Source organism: Perna viridis, chromosome 12 (genome assembly GCF_037379345.1).
Source record: "Perna viridis isolate PV_CMFRI_1.1 ecotype Kerala chromosome 12, ASM3737934v1, whole genome shotgun sequence".
NCBI lineage: Eukaryota > Metazoa > Mollusca > Bivalvia > Mytilida > Mytilidae > Perna > Perna viridis.
Window position 1 is genome coordinate 27,528,593 of NC_142456.1, and position 21,988 is coordinate 27,550,580.

Below are 21,988 nucleotides of genomic sequence, written 5' to 3' on the forward strand. Positions count from 1 at the left end.
TAGATGAAGGTTACGTGAGCTATTGCTGTTGGCGGCAATTGCCATCAAACTTGACACAGATGTATCTTAGCAGGACCTTTCCTACCTTTAATTTACTGCCGATTATAGGTATGTCAAGTGATTTTTTGTCTTGAAATATCAATTACAGAAGGAGGTTTAAAAACTGAGCTCAGAACACTTTACTTTTTCAAAATATCTTGAGCAGTTCAAAAGTTATGACAAAAAGTATGTTGAAAATATTGAAATTTTGTTGGACAAAATGGTGCAAAAAAGCATGAAAAATGAGTCCCCCATAATTTGTCAGTCTCGTTTCTCAGGAAATAGATATATGTGAAGGCTAGAACTTTATAAATTACATATTTGGCCCCATTTCAGTAACATACTTCATTTGCAGACATAAGAACTAGATAGTTTTTGCAAAATTCTTATCCAAAATTTGAATTTTTCATATTTTCAAACATGTCTGGATCGAAAAAATGAGTCCAACATCAAAATATCAATTTCCAGTTTTTCAGAGACTAGTTTTTCAAAACATTGCAGTTCTGTATGTCTAAAAAATGATATACTTCACATTTGGCATATTGTTGATATTCTAATTACAGAAAAGAAAGGACATCAGATTTCTTCAAAATATGTTCCATAACATTGACTTTTATGCCTTTCGACATGATTTCGTGGCAGAAAATGGCAAAGTTCAATATAAATAAATCTAAAATGATGTATTTCCATTAGATTTATTTATATGCCTGTGTTGATAACCAAATCTCAGATTCTGTATGTGGATTTTTCTATTGACGCCATCCAAGAAATATGGGTTTTTGCTGTTGGTTCAACTTGTATGTATATATATATCAAAAACCCAATTTAAACTTTGATATGCATGTTTTGCTTTGTCCTTTTAACATTATTTAAAGAAAGCTTACAATTTGCATAAATATATTTGGGGAGGGTTTGGATCCAGCAAAACTAGTTTATACCCACTACATGTTACATGTGTCTGTTCGAATTCAGGAGTCGAGGACATTGGTCTAACTTTGCTATGCATGTTTTGCTTTGTCCTTTTAACATTGTTTAAAGAAAGCTTTTCAAATAGTATAAATATATTTGGGGGATGGCTTGGATCCAGCAAGTATGGTAAAACTAGATTGGACCACACTACATTGTATATGTTTCATGTGCCTGTCCAAAATTTTGGAGTCGAGGCTTGGTCTTTGTGCTTTCTTATTATTTTTTTTTTTACATGTTTACTTTTGTTTTTGTATTTAAGCAGGGTATTTTTCAAATAATTGTACAGGTTTTATTGTTTGGGCTGTCAAGAGCTTGTCACAAGGAGTGGGATTCCTCTCTTGTTATAGGCCTTTTGAAGACCTGTACTTAAATAATAATGGAGTGTAACCTCAATGGCATTTATTCCATATCTCCTCTTTTTCAAAGTCCAGTCCATGGAACATCTGAATCTTTTGAAAATAATTGAAACACAGATTCAAACTTAATGGATATATTAGCAACTAAATATTTGAATATGAACAATGCAAAACATGATAATACATATATAACACAACAATAATGAGGAAATTCTAAATTTGTTAACATTAAAAAAGTCAGTATTTAATAAATATTGTTATAAATATCCCAATACTGAAATATTCTTAATCACAAATTCATTTTGCAAAAAAAGTAAAACAGGGACATTTGTTTTGAAATTTGGAATTGTAGTTTAATAATTGAGATAGAATTATTATATCTCCTAGTTCATATATAATAAATTTTAGACATTATCAAATTCCACCATCATGCTGAAAATATTCTCTAGCAAATTGTTCATAATAAGATATAATGTCATCAGATTCAGCAATTAACCAATGTCTTAAACTAGGGGAAGGAATAATGTCAAAGTGGGAAAAAATAACAAACTTTAAATCAACATCCTGAATGTCATCTTTGTTCCTTGGCCATTGAAATGTCACACCGCCTTTTTTCTGCCGCTCCATAAATTTAACTACAATAACATTGTTTCTTAATTCAATAACCTCTCCGGGATACCAGTCATCCTCAAAAGAAACAGCTACCCAAGTATTAACTGATATAGTTTTTGTTTCATCAAGTTTCAAAACTGAACACAAAGTGCTTTTAAATTGAGAAAGAGTATTTTTCAAAAATAACGGTTCCTTTGGAACATCAAGTGACAAAAATTTTTTACTGTACATCAGCTGATCTCTTAACACTTTCAGTACTGACTTTGTATTTTTGGCGCGTCTGAGCAGCCAAGTTAATTTCATGCGACGTATCGCGCTGGGTGGAATTAATTTCTGAACATGTGCTTGAAAAGATGACGACACTTGCTAAAATCAAGATTACTAAGTCATTGAACATAGTAGAGTTGTGAAATTTTATATGTACCTGAGTGGGGATGTATTAGAGACACTCCATATAAAGGCACATTGTAATTTCAAATAAATTTTAGGATTTAAAATCGTCCGACAAACTTCAACTACACGTTTTGATTTCTAATTTTTCCACAGACCTGCGTAGTAAAATTATCATCGTATATTAAATTGTGAAATTTAGATGGTCGTCCATCTATCCATTAATTGGGTTTTCTATTCAGAAACATTGAAAAAGTTTTAAAGCATGAACAAGTTTATCACAGTTTTTCATTAAACCGCCATTGTTGATATCAAGCGAAGTAACTCTCCAGTAAAATTCTATATGTTCAACCCAATTTGTTTCGTCCCCAAGATGTCAATAGCCGTCGAGTACGAATATGACAAGCTAGTAATTTATTACTTGAAATAACAGAACAAAAAACAAGGGTTATAATACTTGATGTTGCCCATTGTTTCACTCCTATAAATTAAACAGAAAAAGTGTCCTGATATAAATGTGTATATAATAAATTTTAAAATCGAAAGAAGTTGAAACTTTTTTTGAAGAAAAATTGTGTGACTTGTCGACTTGATATTTCACTTGCAAAATTACACATGTGAATGGAGGAAGGATTTTTCATTTCAAAAATCAAATAAAATTGTGATAACTGAACTGACACCATGCATCAAAATGAACTCCAAAAAAAAAAAAGTTAATAAAATTGAATGATAACAACAAAACAACTATCCCTCACCTTAAATAAATTACTTTTTGACAAGTTACAATGCATCTTTGCCATCACTAGATTTCCTTTACATTTGGCTAGCTCTATCCAGTTTTAACCATGGAAATGTGATATTCAATTAAAGTATAAAATTGTAATGAATTGGTCCATTTAAATCAGAACAAGAAATTTCTTTGAATTGTCAAATTAGCAGTAGTTTTTCAGGGTATGGTACTTTGTGAAGCAGTTAGGTTAACATAAATGTTTTCCTCAATCCTGCAGCCATAATTTGTCTGCCTAACTTTTTCTTGTTTGCCATTTCTGTAATTCATGTAACAGACATGACATCTTGATTTAATTTGCAAGGTTGTTGGCATATGTCACTGAACTAATCTGAGTTCTGGTAAGTTAACTGCTGGCCTCCCTCGGCGGACCTCTTGTACATAACCAGATAATAGCCCTTTAATAAGCATCGAAGAGGAATCCATGAAGGTGATAGTTGGATGAGTGATTGCGACTTAAAGTAAAAAGTCTGAAAGCATTGAATTTTACCATTTCTAATAACCGGAAGAAAACTTTCTTTGGCCATTTCAATGTTTTATGATTATAAATGTAGTACTCTATCTATTTGTCAGCTTTATCAACTCCTCCCATGTTTGCTGTATAATCAGCAATTGCCTTAGGACAAACAATATCTTTTCTAGAAAATGTACCATTTTCATTGACTTAGGTGACTTATATGTCCTACACTGTCATCATGTATTGTGGAGATGACTGATACATTTCTTTTATCTTTCCATATTGTGCCTAATATGGGTCTTTTTTGCCTGAATTGATAGTCACCTCTTGTGTTGTTATTGGAGGGTTTTTTACACATTACATCCTTCAGCAAGCATGTCCTGTGTGTACGTATAGTGCCGCATGCACCAGTACCATAGTTTTCCCACAATTCAGTTAAAAGACGGAGAAGTAAAATAGTTGTCAGTATACACATGATAGCCCTGGTCTCTTAGTCTTCCATTAACAATGCAGTTCTTAACTACAGAGGATGCTAAGCTCCCTTCAGTTCTAACAGTTTTGCCTGGATATATATCAATATACTGTATATAACTATTATCAGCACATGCCAGCATCCATATCTTAACACCCCATTTGTTAGGTTTGGAGGGTATATACTGTTTCAGGGATGTAGGATCTTTGAAGGGCACCATACATTCATCAATTGTGACATTTCTTCTTGGAATACACTGAGAACCAAAAGTGTCATTTAAATGATTTACCACTGGCCTAATTTTGAACAACGGAACATAGCTGGTCTTAGCTCAGCTGCATGATCAGAAAAGTGTAGATATCTTAGAATTTGTGTGTATCTATCACGGCTCATTGTTGAAGAAAATATGGGAGTTGACATGACCGGATCAGTAGACCAGTATAGTTTAGTGCTAGGTGTTTGGTTTATACCCATTTGGTATGTTAGACCAAGAAAAGCTTTCATTTCTGGAAGGGTTGGTGTACTCCATGGCATTTTATTATCACTTGGCATGTTTGTTATTTGGTAATTGGCATAACTGTTTGTTTTTTCTATCAAATTTTGTAGAAAAGTATCATCAATAAAGAGCTGCCAAAAATCTAAAGCCTCTTTTATTGGGTCCAATTGTAGTCTGGAGGCCAGTTATTTCCCTAGGTGTAAATATATGGGGCAGACCCCTTTCAATGACATCAAAGTCTGAATGCCAACCATCAGCAGAGTCACCTCTCTCAATGATATTAATGGGTAATCATTTTAAAGTTCATTTTCGGGGGTTTCATCTGATTCTGAATCATCACCTATACCCTGTTCATAAGAACATTTCTTAATCTTTCTTCCACTGCCAAGACCTTCCTCTGAGCATTTACCACATCAGATTTGCTAAAACCTTCAAATTCACTTTCAGGTTCGTCCGAAAATATGTTTAACACCAGAGCAGATGACTTCTGAACTTACCTAACTTAAATATTAGTAGCGCATTACCGAACTCTAACACATTTTCAAGTCAATATTTTCCACGTAAAATCTTACCTATAAGTTCTATCAGTGTAAAAAGACAAACATTGTAATCTTTTCTTCAATTTTCACCAAACTTACCATAATTAATTACAATTAAAGGCATAAACCTTCGTTTATTATGAATATATTTTTTCTAAAAACTTCACCATTTTGCAAGATCACATGACATATGCAACTTCCGATCTAATTTTTGCACAGAAAAATCGAGTCTTGCAAAAAGCTTTTGGGTTGATGAAGGCGAACAGTACAAATTGCTAGATATATTCAATTCAGATTAATTCATTATGAGTGAACTAAGAGGGCGATAAAAGGTATAAAAACCAAAGTAAAAAAATCATGTGTTCTGTGTATCCTTAAGGATACATTCGCCTGCGCACCATGTATCCTGCAGGATACATTCGCCCTGCGCACCATGTATCCTATAAGATACATTCGCCTTGAAAGGGTTAACTTTTCTTTATATTTCATTGTTTTCAATGACACTGACAGTTTTTTAATGTCTTTTTTACTCTTCACAATACCTCCTGATTTTTTAACACTTTGTTCAATTTTAGTTAACTTTTGTTTTTCTTTCTTCTAGTTATTTAATTTCTTAGTTTTCATTTGATTTAATATTCATTGTCTTTTATTGAAAACATTTTTTTCATGTTGTTGAGCTGTTTTTTTTTTCAAGTCAGAAGATTTTGCCCTAGCCTGCTTCAGAATATTACTTTTTTTCTTTGATGGATTTCTGTTTTTAACCAATGAATCATTTTGTTTTTTTTTATCATACTAATGCAACTATGATAACGAAAAGAAGCATTTGGTTTTCTACGCATGGAGAAGTCTAAATCACCAAATAAATTTTTGGCTGGTCTATTGGTTAGTTTACTATGTGAAGTTTGCTGCTGTAGCGGATCCATAAACACCATTTTCTAAATGATCACTTAACTGTCTTTCAACAATAACCAACATGGATTTACATACTTTTTGCAGATATGACTTCGAATTATGAAAGTTTTGTGCAGCATTTAAAATAATTAATCAATAACTTGTGGGTGGTATTGCATAAATAAAGGAGTCATATCTTTGTTAAGCATTTCACCAGCGTTTATCTGCCATTCTATTAATTTTGCTTGTAACAGCCTTATGAATTTATGCAAGTCTACATATATTTCGTTTCTGTTCACCAAGTTCCAATACGGTTCAGCAATAACTTTGGAAGCTACAGCTAAAGCAGCAATCTGAGACATTATTTCACCACATAAAATATCAGCTAAAACAGATTGTAATTTTAAATTTGGATTTTCATTGTAGTTTGACAAAAAATCAATGATATCATTCCTTTGATGGACTATGGATGCAGCACCAGTGAAAAGATTATTAAATCGATTTCCACGATAATTTATAATTTTCGACGACTTCTTTTTTCCAGCAATGTAAGCCAACCACTGTTGTCTTACACCATTTTTCTCGTCCCCACGGGGTCCTAACACCTCAGAGGCCGTGCATATGAGTCTCGTAGTTGGTGGCTCGGCACTTTTAAAGCATGAAAATTTTGGTAACACATCACGTCCAATAGGATTTTTAGGTTTAAGAATTTTTAACATTTCGTTATGGAATCCCAGTAGAACATGGGCTGAACAGTAAAAGAAATTCAACTTTTTTATTTGTTCTTCTTTCATTTGATTTCCAAGTTCTCTTCATTTTGAATTGTTATCATTCGTTATTAATAATTTCATTTTGCTTTTTTAGAATTAAGTTTTCTTGAGTTTTGTTTTCACTTCTCACTTTTGCATTTTGTAATTCTTTGTTTAACATAGTTTTCCTTTTGGCTGAATATGATAATTTTTTGGATAGTTTCCTCACTCATTCATTTCTTTATTCTTTCATTGCATTAAATTTGTGTTTTAATTTTCCCAAATCACCCTCAAGTTTCTTCTTTTTAAATGACAACCTCTTGTTTTGTTCGGACATACATTTAACTTTTCTATTGATACGTTTTTCCTTCCTTTTTAATCTTTTCACATTATTTTCTTTTTTAATGACACAATCTGTTGATGTTTTTCTTTCACTTCTTCTATAAGAATTTTGTTTTCTTTAACTCTGTCCTTTAACTTTTCTGAATTTGATCTGAATTTGATTTGAATTTTGTAAACTCTTCATTTTGATCTAGTACTTGTTGATTACTCTGATGTAATTGCTCCTTTAGTATGTCATTTTCATTTTCTAACAAAATTATCTCCTGTATATTTTCTCTTTGTTGTTGAACAAGTTTCAGACTTTTTTTGCAAGTTGCTTATATTTCTTTACTGCTGGATGGACAACTGTATTTGTGTCTCTTGATATTGTTCCATTCATGAATTTAAAAAAAGCATGGATTTTAACTGTTTCAAATCATCATGATTTTTATTTTTCATATTAGTTTGGAATGTTTTGTTAACTTTCATGTGTAGGTATTTTAGTCTGTTGGCAGTACACTTTCCTTTCAGTTCTTATGGAACAAATTTTTGGACCCAGGATGATAATGTTTTCCAGCAAAGATTTCTTTTATTTTTGAAAATGCAGAGTTCATGAAATTGTTGTACAGATATTGAAATTGAAGTCTGATCTGCAGATTGAAGAAGGATTTCAGTTATTCCTGCTGATTTACAAGATGGCCCAATAAAGTCCATGTGTCTGTTTAGGAGAATAGGATCTTCATTGAAAATTACTGGAGTTTTGTTTATTTTTTTTGTTTATTTGTCCCCATTCCAAATTTTTATTCACTGCCCTGGTTATGTTTGACCACTTCTTCGGGACGATTATTCCTGGCATTCCACAATGAATGACATCTTCCATTGATGAATAAACTGGCAATCCCTTTTCCTCAATTGTTTGGTAAAGCAAGGCAAACTGAGCAGTTGTTATGTAGGGTAGACCTGAAAGATAATCAAAGTGCTGTGGCAATGAGTCCAGGAAGACCTCAAAGTAATCAAAAATATTCATGTAACCAAATTGTAAGCTAAATAAACCAATCAAAACTTAGTTCATTTAAAGAATAATCATTTGCTTTAATGCAGTGTATATTTATACAGTCCGTTTATCAATACATATTTTTTGGATCTTCTTTTGTTCTTCTGTGTTATTGCTTTTGGTATTCCTGGCGATACACGTACGTTGATGTCCTCAAACTTCCTAACACTTGAATCACCATTTCTTACAAAATATGAATTCCACTGAGAATCACTGACTATCAATATTTGATGAATTTTCAAAGTAAGAATGTATCCACACCTTGAAATTTTGGTTTTGAGATGCATGTAGTAGAAATGAATCCTGCAGACTGGAGGAAATTGAACAAAATGAATCCTGCAGACTGGAGGAAGTTGAACAAAGGCCTAATCTTAAGGGAGAAATGGGCAAAAAACTTGTCCTTGTCATTGTTGTTTAGATTAGGCTATGGGTTTAACTTCGTGTCATGCTTAAATAGTGTCCCAGCACACTTTCTTCTCACTTCATCTAGTGAAACTTATAAGTGATAATCACTGAAAAGAAATCAAGGAAAAAACCATATATGCAAAATGTTACAATGTAAATTCATGAAAATATACATGTATTCTTAACCATATGATATGGAGAAACGTCCTCTTGTTGGGAAATATTGTTATATGTACGTATAATTTCATGCAAATCAGGCAAAAATAAAGGTTGAATGGTCATAACAGTCCCAAGTTTTTACTGGTTTTTAAACCACCTGGTAAATATTCCTGTGGTGATCAATACTGGTCGACTGAAAATTTGCGAACAATATTTTTGTCATTATTCATAGTTTTGTCCTACATTAAAAATGTTAATATAGTAGATATCTACTATATTTCAGTGTTCTTAGATTTTATTCTTTAATATCTCTATCAGCTGTATTTAAATTAAGAAAAAATAAACATTTCTTTCTCTAAAATAATTCAAATTTATCTGAAATAACATAACAAACTTTACAAAAATGTACAGTGTATAATAACAGGTAACATACATGTAAGTAAGAGTAGAACAGGTTACTTTCCACCTTTCATTGTTAAAACAACATCCCCTCATAATGAGATAGATCATGAAAAGTGGTTTGAAGTGATGAGTTTAAAACAATAAATTAAAGTCATTTCATTTACCAGACAAAAACCTTCTAAATACAGAAAACGGAAAGCTTGCTAAGGATATTGCTTTAGGGCTTCTTCCATGCATGATTTTAGCTACATGCTGATAATCAGTTATGACACATTGTTATAATACACATGTACACAGTGATGTCACTAAGTTTTTAAGTAGCTGACTAATTAGATAAAGTAGGCGGCGAACCCGCCCATTATGGCAGGGGGTCCGGGGGCCGCTCAAGGCCCCCGGAAGCTCTGGGGTAAATGGTGCAATATCCTGCATTCTAGGGTTCTCCTGGGCCATTGTACAGGACAATAAGATTACAATTTTTATACAAGTTTCTGTTAGTTCAGCCTAAAAAATGTGATATTTTTTTAAAATTTTGAACAAATTGTTTATTATTGAAAAGTTCCCCATCGCATAGACCCTTCTTTTTTCCACTTAAGACAAGAAATTGTCACATTCATGCACAAAGTAATATTACTGTCTACTGATTATCTAAATGCTTAACAGTGCTAGAATGTGAATGATTCACATTCTAGCACTGTTAAGCAATTAGGTAATTTTAACCATTAATGTATCCAACAGTCCCCCCACCCTAGCAGCAAAAAATAGTCGTTGCCTAAGCAGCCTTGAATATAAAAAAAAACAATGGAGACAACTCTGATCAAATGTAAAATCCAAGGGTAAAGCAACTAGACACACAAAGGTTTTTTGTTTTAATACATTTATATAAGTCCGGCAGTGGAAGATCTGGGACTAATATTAACAAGAGCCCCTGTGTAGATGAATTGGTCCAAACTGTAAATAAAAGAACTAAAATATATAAGAAAGTATAAATTAACATAAAATAATAACTAAACAAGATATGATATTCCAATGCATAATCTTGGGGTGAAAACTAGATGTAGAAAAAATAAATAAAATCAAAATATAATATTACATACATTACGATGCATTTCCTTTTTTCCTGTATGAATGTCATATTTTTTCTAACTAAGAATAAAGTTGCAAGTGAATACGGGGCAACAAAATTGCTAAGTTTTTGCTTTGTTTCTTCCTTCAAATAAATGTCTTTGTCACATGCACATTCATTCCATTTTTTCCTTTAAATTTTCTTGATGACAAGTATCTAAAAACACAAACTAATTATAAATAATTTGAGCTTTTATTTATTTTTTTTTCTAAATTGTTTTGCTAACTAGCATAATTAACCACTCCCATATCAATCTTTTCTCTCATTACACGCTTGAACCATCAATCGATCCAATCTTGTTGAAAATTTTGTTTTGACAAAAATGGCACTTGTCATACCCAATGACCTTGCTAGTATTTTATCGAATTAAAATAAGATATTAAATATCATCGATAATATGATTGTTAATTTATATCTACCATTGTCACTGTCTGTCTTTTTGGCCTTAGCTGGCCCTGGTGACAAAAAACTACAGATAGATGATTGTCCCTGTGTCACAGGCTTTGACCTTTTACGGCCCGACATGTTGCTTTTTGCTGACCGGAAATGAAGTATTTTTAGTTCGGTAAAAATAAGAAAGTCTATATTTAGAAACAGGGAAAAAACGCGGACTATTTATTTTAGCAACCGAACAATGCATTAAAGTCACACCGATGCGTCATTCAAGTGCAATCTTTAATATTTGTGGATGAATATTGTCAGTATATTATATAAAGAGGGTCTTGAAGAATATTTCATGAATTTTATTTTTGTGGGGTACGAAAGTAGCCGGCGACATTTGAAAGAGTAGCCGGCGATTTTTGCCGGCTGCCGGCTTCTAATGACATCCCTGGTACATTGTGTTACTATTTCTTTAAATTCCATACTAAATAGTACAAGCCAAAATCTGTATCACATGCAGTATCAACAGGAGACTCCTATATCAACTCAAGGGCCACTGGCCCACGGGGTAATATAGGTTGAGGGTTGATACTGCATATCACAGATTTTCATGTCCTGTTCATTCTTTCTTATATTTATACAAAATGTATTTCAATTGTGTTCTGTGCAAAGTGTGTGATATATGATATGCAATATATGTCTACGGGTGTGATATAGGGTATGCCATATAGGTCTATGGGTGTGATTTAGAGAATGTGATATAGGTCCATGGGTGTGATATACAGTATGCGATATAGGTCTCTAGGCATGTGATGTAAGGTATGCAATATATGTCTGTGGGTGTGATATATAGGGTACTTGAAATGGGTTTAGGGGTGTGATATATGTTATGCAATATACCAGTAGGTCTAGGGGTGTGATATACAGAAGGCAATAATGGTCTAGGGATGTGATATACAGTATGAGATACATGTATGTCTATGGGTTTGATATGCAGTATGTGATACAGGTCTAGGGGTGTGATATAGGGAATGTGATATAGGTCTGTGGGCATGATATAGGGTATGGGGGATAAAGGTCTATGGTCGGTGTGGAAGTTTGGATTTTAGGAACATGTACAAGTGTATGTGTAAAGTCATGGCTCGTGTATCCACTCACATCCCAAGGACATTACTTAATTCACTGGATACCCCTCCTTTTTGATAGTTCAAGATTACCTACTGAATGTGATGAATATGCCACATGACCTTTCATCTTTACCATTGAAACAGAGACAGTGTTCATTTGAACAGCAAAGTGCCTCCATGACCCCGAAATCCTTTGATCTCATTTGCAGTAACCCATGAGCAGATAACTCTAAAAATGGCGGCGATAAATTTCCCGGAAAAATTTTGCATTTCCCCTGCTTCAAAGAATCATTAAATTAATTAAAATCAATTGAAAAATAGGTAAACAAAAAATTGTATCATACGAAAATAAATTCTTCAGCTAAATGACGTCAACAAAAACATTTCAGACGGACCAATGAGGAAAAAGAACTCATAGAAAGTCCCCCTCTCAAAGAACGAGATTTCATTGTTTTGATTTTGAGCCAATGGAAAAGCTGACAGAATTGCATTTCACACGTCATATCTATTAAAAGAAAGGTTTTCTAAATAGGTTTACCAATGAACTTCAAGATCTGAGAGGGAATTCCATGTTCAAGGTCGCTTTCAATGTTTATTTGCAGTGCTTTGGAGGTTACCCAAAAAGCATGTTGTCATTATTTTTCTAGTGTATTTGCACTCTAATTCCTCTAAATCGACTTTGTATGGTAAACTTAGAGTTGGAAAGGAATGATATATTATTCATTCCATTCTAACTTGGTTGTCCTGTGTAGGGTTTGGAAGTATTTGCTTATTTGCCCCTCTCCCTTTTTTCCCATCCCTTTGTTTTGCTTTGAAAGTTTGAGAAAACATGACAAAATTTTACACACAATTGAAAGATTATGGACTTTCTTCTTTTATCTATTGTAAAATAACATACAAAGATTTATCATGACATAGCCATAATAGCTGTCAACTGTATTTGGAATTTTGAAAGACTTTGGGGTAAGTCAACATCATCAACATGAATACTTTTCAGACTAGTCAATTCTGTGTTATAATTTTACATTTGTTTTGTGTAGTACTATTTTTTGTTGTTGCAAAAGTGAGACATTAGTGCATGTATTTGTATTTATCAAACCTGAAAAATACCTCAACCTGTCTCTCCTCAGTTAACCTAGCATTTTTATTGGAATTAAATTTGTTTCAATTGCTTAGAAACTGCACATGGAAATACAAGTAAGAATCTATTTCATTTCAAATTAATATGTTGAATAATTAAGTTAGTAAATAATAAAATTGTAAACCACTTATGTAGTAGTTCTTTATTTAATAGTTATATGTATTGACTAGTAAAATCAGTCACAAGATATCAATTAACAATGTCTATTTTAAATTCTTTTTTTTGTAAAACACCTTGTTCATTTTTTGTTGTATTTTAAAGCAATAAAATAATGTCAAAGAATTAATCATCTGGACAAATTTTTTCCACCCCTTAGAATCTAGATAATTAACACGTGCACATGTTGCTGGAGGTATTGTATCTGTCAAGTTATATTATTTCAAAGAGAAATTTTTTGTTCATATTTGAGAAAATTATTTGATAATCTCTTTCCACAGTCAGTGTTAAGATGTGAACAAACTGGAAATTCCTTGTCAGTCCACTTGGTCCCATCCATTTGAGACAGGAAATATGTTCTTTATAATTTTGTTAGTTACAAACACAGTGGTATGTGTGTCATGGTGTATGTATGTTTATGTTATTATGAGGATTTATTTACTGGTGGCTGTATTCTTCACTTGGATTTTTTTTTCAAAAGATTCCAGTGTTGGACAAAACTTAAAAAAATCAGCAATATACAATGTATTTCATGTTATTCAAGACAGATATGCACTGCATGGTGATGGTTCTACATTACAAGAATATTTTTATTGTGTATAGTGAGCCAAAGTGTACAAAAGATTTTTTTTAAAATTCAATGTTGATATTAAAAGGAAATTTATTATAAGATAATTAATTTCCCATAAGAAATTGATTTGTTTTATATAAAAATGAATTGCTAATGTCAAAAACTAAAATTTTAATATATGAATTCTCAATGTAAAAAAAATAACTATCTTTTTTCAATATTGAAAATTTAGTTCTAATTTTCAAGAATCAATATCTTATATGAACATGAATTCATTGTAATAAAAATGAATTTCTAATTCCATAGACTTGTTTTTAATTACAGGTTTATGCTAATATTAAGACATAGTTTTCTGATATTAGAAAATAAAAAAGTTAATATTAAAAATGTATTTTTTGTCCACTTTGGCTTACAAGTCATTCTGGTACAGATGAGTGTAAGAAGAATATTTTGACAAAAAATTTTTTTCTTCTTTTTATTATAACCTAGTTACATTATTTTTAGACATTTTTAATTGAATATATGGGTTGAAACTAACTCAGTTTGGAACTTCCAAATACTTCCATACTGGGTTACTTCCCTTGCTCGATGCGTAATTTAGAAAAAGCTGACAGAATTCCATTTCACATCAGATTATGACTGCAAACTCTGTGAAGTAGTCTCAGATTTTGAATACTTTAGCATGTTGAAATTTCTAAGCTGTTCAGAATCAGAAAGTGAAAATATCTTAATTTTTTGTTGGCAACCGGCAAATTTCTGACAAAGGGGTTGGTGACTTAAAAGCTGACAGAATCATTCCTACTGATTAATTTCGCTGTTTTGAAAGGATAAATATGTAGATAAATGATTAAAGATTTGAATGTTTAATTTATTTTTTACCGATGGTAATAGAAATGGTCACATGAAGTGAATTTTCATCAGAAATCATGCCGCTAAAAACATCGCCATTCTGACCACGATTTGTCACATGACTCTTGCAAATGAAAACAACTCCATTTTTGACTTTGCTGTTCAGCTGGTTTATATCTCTGTTTTGAAATCATAATAATTCTGTTTATTTTCTATTTTAAATACCTCATTGTTTGCTACATGTGTGTTTACCATTTTATTTTATTTTTATACATGTACATGTAGTAATTAATATATATGTACACAGTGCTTGCATTTTATGTACAGAAGTTAAATTCCTGGGATCAAATTAATCACACATGAAATTTTCCAATAAAAAGGAGGGGTGTCAACCCCATGCACCCTCCCCTGGATCCGCCACTGTAATCTATACTTGCTACACAAAAAAAGTGTACATTGCAGTTCCGAAAATTCGTCATTAGAGGCCCCCGACATCTTCATTAAAAGGGTCAGATCAAGAGAAAAAAAAAAGGCAAATCTCGATTGAGCTTTCCTCCCTGCAAATGCGATTGTTCGGGTCAATATTATTATTAATCTTGCAGTTCTACTCATATTAAATGGCCTTAATATCGTTATACGCCCATATCGTACGTAAAGTAAACATCATATATTTGACATGGTGTATGATCGGTGGTGGAGCGATATCTTAATGCAAACTTTGCAAAGAGAATAACCTGTGGAGTGTTATTTTGTTAGTTATATGTTGAAATGTCTACCCTGGTTACATAATTTTGTTGCCAACGATCTCTAAGTCAAGTTCAGTCTATAAATAGACTTCCTTGACAAAAAACAAAACATTCATTATTTTGTTAATTGCTTCTTCATTGTCAGAATTATAAATTTAGTACGCACAACTCAAAAAAGGCAGAATGTATTCAACAAGTTATTAATTTCCGGGGTGGGGTGGGGGGGGGGTATATAGTTGTTTCTCAGATTTTTATTTTTATTTAGCAGCAATATGGCACAATTTTTTTCTCTCCAAAATTTAACATTATTTTATATGGAGGGAAGATTGGCTTTAGAATATTTTTTTTGTTACCTGCTTGTCCAGAATTTTTTTCCTATAACTTAGACATCAGAAATTTTTTGGTAGAAAATATAATACCCCGTCCCACTTCCAAGTTAAATATTCGTTCCCCAAGAGGACTACTTTAGACCAGACACACAATTCTGTTTCAGAAATCTGCAAAATAATGGCTGTAATTATTTTGTGAGTCTTCTCTTTTGATTGTATTTTAAATCAATTTATATATCAGACAATATACCAGGGATTGCTTCACTAGGCTAGTTTACCTTATTTCATAGGGGATTTGAGGTTCAGAAATACTGTCACTATTTTATTGAATACTAAATGGAGGGGGGGGGGGAGAGAAATTGTAGAAAAAAAAACTAAGTCCAACCCTGCAAAAAATTGAGAAGCACCCCTTCTAGAAAAAGACACTTTTCACCCCTACCCAACAACCCAGGCCGAAGGGAGGAATATTTATTTATTTGGTGAAAGGGAAAAAGAATGGGGGGGCAGATCCCATCTATACATGCCATGGGCTCATCCATTCTTTCCTATAACATGGTTTTTTTCCATTTTAAAAAGTAAAGAAAAGTACTAACCTGATTTAATTTTTTTGTCCAGTAAATTCTGCAGGAACTCATTGCCCCAACCAGATAGTGACAAAAGTTGACGACATTCCATTTCCATTTTGACGTTTTGCGATGATTGACGTTTTAGTGTCCCTAGCTACACAAAGGTGAATCGCGGTAACGGAGCTACACTTTTTAGTTATGAATTTGAAACTGATTTTATAGATTTTATACCCACTGCATCCAAAATTTTCGATTATAAAAGGCAATTGCAGAACCTCGAGATTGAGGACTTCAAGGCTAAACCACCTGACTGTTCTTGCAAAAACTCTCCATTCAAATATGATCCTTCTGGTCACGTCGTTACGGGAGATTTAACCATCATTGAAAACGAATCTCTGTGTAATATCCTTTTTAAAGGTCCTAAGTACCGTGAACCACGCTCCATAACTTTAAAGTTCTTATGGATGCCGTTGAGGACTATGCAAGAAAATGTAACTGAAGCAACAAACCAAGAAGCAAATATTCATGTGGATACAGGTAGAATTAAAGTTATGGTTCCATTTTTCTTGCAATCAAATGTGTTTTTATCTGCAGAAATGGGAAAACACAAATACCACTTTGATAATTGAAGGCTAAAAAAGAAACCTTAGTTTACTTTATACATCATAATCAAACTATTTACTAAATAGAATCTAGCATAAATAATGCTGCACAAAAAAAAAAAACAGAAGAGTTAGGTGCAGCAGATTGAAACTAAAATGGCCTTAAATCCACAGACATCAAGCAAAATAATGAAGTGAATATACTGCATAGTTAACATCTCAAAATGCCATGAATATGAGACACAAGATCCCATTATAGTACATGTATTCTGGTTGTATGATTCTTATAAATGTTGAATCAAAAGTACCAATAAATGCCACAAAATATCTTAAGTATGAATTGTTGCAAATGTGCAGGAGGCAATACTACCAAGAATCAAAATAAGGGTCTGTAAACAACTGTAATACATATTAGGATAAACCAAAGTCCTTAGAATATTTCTAGAAGTTTAAGTCTGAGCCAAAAAAAACTATTGCTCGGCTCGTACTGGTCAGAATTATAAATTCCAACAATTTTCTTTTTCAAATAAGTTAAATCTACTAGCCTGAACCAGTCTTACTAAACTCAGGCATATAAGATTATTGGCTTTAAGCACAAACTGAGGTGAATTCAAGTGTTCACAAGTACATAACATAACCTGGAACAGTTTCAAACTGATCCTATAAAAAACCATTGACTTAACCTATAACGACATTCTTCAAAATACATTGTACAACAGATAAACCTTAAATTGGTTTGAAAATATTCATTGATTAATTGAATATGGTTAACTGTATTTGGGGTTTAGTAAAGCCTCTCTATGAAAAGATGTTTTGATAAATGCACATGTACTATTAACTCTGAAGAGCTGAACTATAACTTATCACATACTACAAATTACCTAGTTAATTAGGTCAAGGGACATGCACAAGCAAAATTAAGTGCCAAAAGGCCCATTAATGATGCTTGTAAATACATTGCATAGAAATTTCTAAAAGAAATCTTCAAATTGTACAGTTTCCAAACTTGAGACTTTAGTTAAACACCTACAGCAGTTTCATTCATATGATTGTTCTATACAAATACTGTACAGACTTATATTCATTGAAGCTGCTTCTACACACATAACATATAAAAATAAACACACTAGAAAGGCTAAAATGAGATAGATATATTTCTACTAAAATCAACACTTCCATCTTATTAAAAAATAGGATTTTGTAATGTCAAAATACAGAGAATGCTCTGAAATGATTACTTGCATTCTCAAACTTTGGCATTTATAAAATGAGATATAAAAACTCTTTGAAAGATTCATGTTATAAATGTCTACCCATATCTAGTTTTATCAGAACAGCTGAAATATACATAGAATAATCATAACTTAAGTGATATATGTATAATACAAAATATTACTGCAAAAAAAGCACAGACTATTTAATAGTAAATTGAAGTTTGAATTTTTTCACTATTGATCCTACAATTGCATATGTAAATATGTATAATATTATTCATGCAAATAACTACTCAGTAACCAAATTCTAGGTTAAGATAATGAAAATCAGTCCATGTATAATTACAAATAATCTAGGTCTGATTGCAAGAGATCTAACTGTAGACCGCTCTTGATGGAGCAGGAAATAAATTTCAACAGTAATTCTATTTCATTCTAAAGTACTTGATGGTTGAAAATTTAAAATAGAATCCATCAAACTTGTTGGATTCAACTTCCTGGATTAAATAAGAAATCAAATAGTTGAAACCACAGTCCAACTGTACCAATTGATTTAATGAATGCAAAAACTGATGGAAATTGGTTTATACTTTGTTTCTCAAATTAGAATGTCTGATTCTAATATCAAGTAAATATTATAATATTCCTCCAGCCACTAAAACATCAGAAAGTGAATTTGTTAATTAACATATTATGTTTGGACTCGTCTAATGGAACAGTGTCACAAAAATATGACTGACATAATGTAAAATGATGGGATATACATCCGTAAAATATCCTGTTCAAAAGAGCTATTAGATATCAATTGCTCCTGCAGTATAGAATATAATTGAAAAAGTTGTCAAAATCTATAACTCACTAACATATCACATGTTCATATTTAGAGTTTGAGTATACCCAAACATCTTTATTATCATACAATTATTATCATGATTGATCTGAACTCAATGCAACCATTGAGGTATTAAAATAAAGTTGCAGTTTTCACTGTAAATGACACCTTATAAAAAGGTCTTAAGAAATAAAAATACCTCAGTCAAAGTACTGAATAATTAATTCTAAAAGATTCATAACCAAATTTTGTCATTACTGGCCATGGGTCAATAACAGGGTACTAGTACAGGGGGTTAAAACAAAAAATAAACGAAATGGGACAAGAAACCAAAATATGCAGAAATAGATTGCAGAGAAGGAAAACTGTCCTATATACTGGGTTGCGAACATATAATTACTTCAAAATCAAGAAATTTAAAATGGCAAATTCTTGATCATTTTAGTTTCAACAACTATCCACAAAACCACATGGCAATCATGTGTTACACACTTGTTAAATTTGTTAAGTCCTAATAAAACTCGTGTTTGGAATAATTTAAGTAAAAATCCAAAGTAAAATATATATTTGTTTTATGCCAACAGCTTCTTATTAATCATTCCCATCGAACAATTTGGAAAGGTTATTCTATCGGCCTTTGACAGTTCAAAAACTAGAACAAATTCTGTATTATATTTATAGACCTCACAACAAAGTAATTGCTAAAGCTACACTACATGTAGCAATAGATGGATGTATTAAAACTACAATTATATTTAGTTACAGAAAATTCTTAACTTCTAGACTACGTCTAGACAACTGTAAACATAAAATCAAATTAATGTAATGAAATAATATAAAAATTCCTAGACTATGTCTAGAAAAAGTGAAATTTTGTTAAGTTAACATGCTAAATTTCAATACAAAATACAGTAAATGTAAAATTTTAAAAAGAAAAACCATTATCAAAAGTGAAGATAACACGTGGAACAGGGCTTATATACGGACCTAAGGTCACTGTCATGGTATATGATTTTGACCTTTTTAAATGAGACTGATATGGCTTGTCTTGCGACACAGCTCAATTAATATGCTTTATTATACCCTTCTTTAACGAAGGCGAATGTAGGATAATGTTGATATTAAAGACATTTGTTACATACTTCTTCATACATAATTTAACATATTGAATGGCGGTTTATGATACATTCATTATATGTACATGAGATTCCTCTCATCCCCTTTTCTTTTTTCTATTTTTTTTCTTCCTAAGCCTTTTTTTTTTCATGAAAAACAGAATACAACATTATTTTTTTTTACCAATTTGGTACTTCATTTATTTTTTTCTTGCCACAGCAAAAATATTTTTTTTTATTCTTCAAAGTGAAATTAATTTTTTTTCTTAAATATCCCAAGCCCCCCTCAATATAAAAATGGTCGGTGCCTAAACCATAATGATACAATTAGAATCAGATTTACCTTATAACAGAATAAATTAAATCCAATTAACAATGATTATCCCATCAGGAAGTGTCTAAAACACCTCGAAACACAAGAATTGATAAAAGAAAATAGATGATATTTGTTTACACTTTTTTGGCGGGAAAATTGGTAAACAAATAGAATAGGGATTCCAAAAATGTAATTAAAGAAATACTGACAGCATTAAGTAATAATGATTCTAAAATCTAGTAGGAGTACATAGGGGTTTCATTAATTTTTCAGGCAGGAGGTACTTTACAGAAAGTAGGAGGTACCAAATAAATTTGGCAAGGGGTCTGGGGGCCACTTAAGGCCCCCAGTTAAGTGGCCCCCCAGTGGGTCCGGGGCTCCGGGGCTCCTGGATGTTAGCCATTTTGAGATTTAAATTTTGACTAGATAATATGGGATTAAGTTTGCAATATTTGCTTCAGTTTTGTTTAAAATATATGAATTTGAAATCAAGATATATGATGAATCATAACTGATTTATTCTCAAAACCCTTAAAACCAGGAGCTCCCCATGATTCCCAACAGATCCATTTCTAGACTAATGCTAATAAACTTTATTGACTTTAATACTATACCACTGTATTTGAAATTTTGATACAAGTCATATTTGGTTCTTAGGCTTTTATTTACTTGTTACAAAATTTGAACACTAACACATGCAAATAAAAACATATGATCAAAACTAAACATTTATTAAATGAAATTCCATAATATGTGGTGGTTCCTAGTGCTGATTATTTTCATAATAAAACTTTGTTGTTGTTTATTGCCTAATTATTACTGTGGCATGTAGAGCAATTGCATGTGTTGCATTGTGAAATGTTGGTCTAAAAATCATAGTCTGATAAGAAATTCTTTGCTTCTGAAAAAGAACAAGGCTGGCAGTTTTAGTCTGGTTGACTTTTAGACAGACAGAATTTTTTAAACGTTACAATGTATTTATTTTCTATTAGTATCTATGGCAGTGTTGAATCTCAGATCCAATATTTTTTTTTATATTCTTTTATGTTGTTTTCAAACTTCAGGTTGCCAGAACATTTTTACCAAAACTCCCCCTCCCCACCGAATCAAATGGTCGTCCCTTAAATCATATCTGTAAAAGTTTGTTTCTCATGTTGACTCATTGTCAACACTAAAAATTCCTGCACTCGTCTGTACAAATCACAACAAATATCGGAAAAATGACAGTTATTGGGCAATTCCAAATTGACACGTTTTCATAGAGTCTTCACCTGTGTTTAGCTTTTTGTTCTGCACAAAATAATCGGTGATTGCTTTCTATATATTGACACCATGTTAAATGGTCATAGGTTAAAGCACTTTACCAAATAGATTCTGACGCGGACCTCGACAAAAACACCAATTTTATAAACAGTAATAAACATTAAGGATCATGATTGTGGAGACATACCCGTAGCCTACAGATGGAACGATCTTAGATATCTACTTACTAGATTTTTCCTCATGATTTTGTTTGCTTTTATTTTATTCTGCTGGTACCAGACACTACCGTAGCCGGGTAAAAGTACCGGGTACTGGCTCTTAGTGAAGGCACTGAGTACAAGGGTTAATTGAAAAGGAACATAATTAATGGTCCATAGTAGTTTGCTAGAAATTTTATCATTTGAAAAAAGAATCCAGTTTGTTGAAAATTTATAAATAAAAAATCAAATCATAATTTTAGATCAATTTGATTAGACCACAAATGATAAGGGTCAACATGTCTATATGTGCATAGTAATATAAAGTCCTTGATAGAAATGAACCACCTGTTTCTGGAGTA

General features: G+C 32.0%; 1 protein-coding gene and 1 pseudogene across 1 annotated transcript in view; one reads left to right on the forward strand and one right to left on the reverse strand.

Moving 5' to 3' along the window:
- The window catches only part of LOC148601884 (uncharacterized), a 202,798-nt gene that overhangs the window by 33,057 nt on the left and 147,753 nt on the right, over positions 1–21,988 (forward strand). The gene's annotated exons all lie outside the window — the stretch shown is intronic.
- Positions 1,779–16,457, reverse strand: LOC148601887 (uncharacterized; annotated as a pseudogene).